Here is a 4,084-nt window from a genome sequence, read left to right on the forward strand (position 1 = left end):
TACTAATTTTCCCGCATGTGGTTGTAAAGTCTCATTCATATGTACAATGTCCACTTCTTCTTTGCAAGTCAGCCCTGAAAAGCAGAGAGTTTAACCATACTGAATATACCCTGTTGCTTCTTTGTTGTCTAATTCTCAAGTGTGTAAAAAGAAGCATGAGTTTACGGCCAAAAATTAGGCTGGTTGTCAGAGACAAGCACTTGTCTATTATCCCCACTTCATCCACAATGACTTCATCCTCCCAGCCTCAGTTTCCCTGTTTACACACAGCCTAGAATCTGGTGCTTTCTCCCTCCTTGCCAGGAAGTTGATACAGATCTTGGTGTAAAAGCAGGGCCAAAAAAAAAAAAAAGAAAAGAAAAGAAAAAAAGCAGGGATGAGGGTTCTCCAAGTTCTTTCAGAGACATGGTAAACAGTTGTTTGCTTGTCAAAGGACCTATATGTGCCACTACAGTGCAGACAACACAATTTCCCAGAATGGAGGTAAGCAAAATAGAAGACCATGGATAGAGGAAAGATGGCTGCAAGGAAGCCCTAGTTTTCCTTATGACCCCTCGAGCTTTGTAGGGGAGATGTAGAGGCAGTCAACCTGACTCAAACGGCTGCTGCTCCCCGGTCAAAGAGGGTTCAGAAATGAAGGGCTGCTGGATCCCAAGGTCCTAGGCTGACAAACGTAATGGGATGTATTCATCCAAGGACTGGCAGGCTTTGCTTTTGGCTCTGGCTCCTCAGGGTATAAGTCAACTTCCCCTCACTCATGTTCTCATTGTTGAGAACCCTGGGAGCTGACAGAGAAACGGGGATAAGGGCCAGACTAGGAGATGCCCTTACAGCCCCAGGTAGAAGAACTGGCTCAAGATGCAGGACATCTGAAAAGAAGAAACAGATTTTCGTGGCTCCAAGCATTTCTGTAAGCACCACCTGTACCTGTCACGAGGAAAAAGCTCCTATTAGCGCTACAACTAGCCCTCCCCACTTCTCAGCCTCCGAGAGAACGCCAAGTAATGAGAAGGGCAACCAATGAAACATGGGCTGAAAGCATTACCTCATCAGGGTGAGCCCCCATTGGCTGCAATGACTCTGCACAAGGCTTGCTCGCTAGTAAATTAACCCTTGTCAGGAACATAGACCTCCATGTGGGACCCCTTCCCTCCCCCGACTGCTCCTTGTTTTCAAATTAGGAAAAGGGGTAGGTGGGGAACAATAGACCTTTCCCTAACATTTTTCTTAGGCATGGTAGCTATTCAGTGGTTATGAGGAAGTTTGTATCTCCTCTCCCCAAAATTGTTCAGTGCCTTTTGAACCAAAAATGGAGCCACCTGCAACAGACTGATAAATATGGGTTAGGTAGGAAGAGGCAGGGTGAATTATCCGTCGTTTTTTTTTTGTTTTGTTTTGTTTTTTTTGAGACGGAGTCTAGCTCTGTCGCCCAAACTGGAGTGCAGTGGCCGGATCTCAGCTCACTGCAAGCTCCGCCTTTCGGGTTCATGCCATTCTCCTGCCTCAACCTCCCGAGTAGCTGGGACTATAGGCGCCCGCCACCTCGCCCGGCCAGTTTTTTTTTTTTTTTTTTTTTTTTTTTTTGTATTTTTTAGTAGAGACGGGGTTTCACCGGGTTAGCCAGGATGGTCTCAATCTCCTGACCTTGTGATCCGCCCGTCTCGGCCTCCCAAAGTGCTGGGATTACAGGCTTGAGCCACCGCGCCCGGCCTATCCGTCGTTTTCTAAACCTACCATGGAATTGTCAGAGGGGCAAAGACCAAAAAGAATAATAAAAATTAAAACATCTTGGGAAAGATTGGCAATAAATTGATCTTGTTTTTTGCAACTTATTTTTTTAACGTTATCGTCATAGCTACACTATTTTTAATGCAAACTGCCAAAAGATATGCTAATTTTTTAAAAAGGCAAATAGACAAAAGTTTGAGTTTATTACTTGAATTGCTTCATGAATAAAGTGTTCAATAAACCTGTCTTCCTGCTATCAAAATTCTGTATTTGACAGAACGAAGACAAAAGATTGTTTTAAAGTATGCTTCAAAAACTATGCAGCAGGGTTGGTGGCTCACACCTGTAATCCCAACACTTTGAGAGGCCAAGACTGAAAGATGGCTTGAACTCAGGAGTTCAAGACCAGCCTGGGCAACATGGCAAAACTCTGTCTCTACAAAAAAAAAAAAAAAAAACAATTAGCTGTGTGTGGTGGCACACACCTGTAGTCCCAGCTATCTGGGAGGCTGAGGCAGGAGGATCACCTGAGGCCAGGAAATTGAGGCTGCAGTGAGCTGTGACTGCCCCACTGCATTCTAACCTGGTTGACAGAGTGAGACCCTTTCTCAAAAAAAGAAAAACAAAAAAAAATCGCACTTAGTGACTAAAGTCAAGGGAGGGAAGACATCTACGACTGACTTGTTTCCCTCAAGTAAAAGTTATTAGCTCTGAGCTAAGAGCTAATTTGCAAACAAGGCGTGAAGATAACTGTAGTTGTGAATATTCAGAGCTGAGTATTTGAGAAAGCGGTCCTATCTGCATACTATAGGCAGAGGCTTTCTGGGAACATTATATCTTTTATTCTAAATTGATTTAAACTTAAAATTGACCAAAATATTGTGGGGTGGTGGGGGTTGTGGTTTGTTGTTAGTGGTGATTTTTTAAAAGCTTAAAAGCACCTTTTTTTTTTTTGAAACGGAGTTTTGCTCTTGTTTCCCTGGGTGGAGTGCAACGACCCAACCTCAGCTCACTGCAACCGCCACCTCATTGGGTTCAGGAGATTCTCCTGCCTCAGCCTCCCAAGTAGCTGGAATTACAGTTGCATACCACCACATCCAGCTAATTTGTTAAATTTTTTTAGTAGACATGGGGTTTCACCATGTTGGCCAGGCTGGTCTCAAACTCCTGACCTCAGGTTTTTTTTTTTTTTTTTTTTTTGGAGTCTCGCTGTCTCACCCAGGTTGGAGTGCAGTGGCGCAATCTCAGCTCACTGCAAGCTCTGCTTCCCAACTTCACACCATTCTCATGCCTCAGCCTCCTGAATAGCTGGGACTACAGGTGCCCACCACCGCGCCCGGCTAATATTTTTGTATTCTTAGTAGAGACGGGGTTTCACTATGTTAGCCAGGATGGTCTCGATCTCCTGACCTCGTGATCTGCCTGCCTCAGCCTCCCAAAGTGCTGGGATTACAGGCGTGAGCCACCGTGCGCGGCCTGTTTTGTTTTTTCAGTGAAGTACAGTAAGTCCTCACTTAACATCAGTGATAGGTTCTTGGAAACTGACTTTAAGTGAAATGACGTATAACGAAACCAATTTTACCACAGGCTAACTGGTATAAACAAGAGTTGAGGCTGGGCACTTGGGCTCATGCTTGTAATCCCAACACTTTGGGAGGCTGAGGCTGGAAGATCACTTGAGCCTAGGAGTTCAAGACCAGCCTGGGCAACATAGTGAAACCCCAGCTCTTCAAAAAATTATCCAGGCTTGGTGGTGCACACCTATAGCACCAGCTACTTCAGAGGCTGAGGTGGGAGGATTGCTTGAGCCTGGGAGGTCAAGGCTACAGTGAGCCACGATTGCGCTACTGCACTGAAGCCTGGGTGACAGAGGAAGAACCTGTCTAAAAAAAAATAAAAAAGAGGTAAGTTCCTGTGGCATATTTCTTGTCACAAAAATATCACCAAACTTCTAAATAAAAACCAAAACACTTCCAATATAAAAAATTAAGATAGGCTGGGCATGGTGGCTCATGCCTGTAATCCCAGCACTTTGGGAGGCCAAGGCAAGTGGATCACTTGAGGTCAGGAGTTCGAGACCAGCCTGACCAACATGGAGAAACCCCATCTCTACTAAAAATACAAAAATTAGCCAGGCGTGGTAGCGCATGCCTGTAATCCCAACTACTCAGGAGGCTGAGGCAGGAGAATCGCTTGAACCCGGGAGGCAGAGGTTGCAGTGAGCTGAGATCACACCACGCCACTCCAGCCTGGGTGAATGAGCAAGACTCCATCTCAGAAAAAAAAAAAAAGAAGAAGAAAAAGAAAAATTAAGATAAATGTGAGCTCTACCTACATTTAAGAAAGATTCATCAAA

This window comes from Rhinopithecus roxellana, chromosome 3 (genome assembly GCF_007565055.1).
Source record: "Rhinopithecus roxellana isolate Shanxi Qingling chromosome 3, ASM756505v1, whole genome shotgun sequence".
NCBI lineage: Eukaryota > Metazoa > Chordata > Mammalia > Primates > Cercopithecidae > Rhinopithecus > Rhinopithecus roxellana.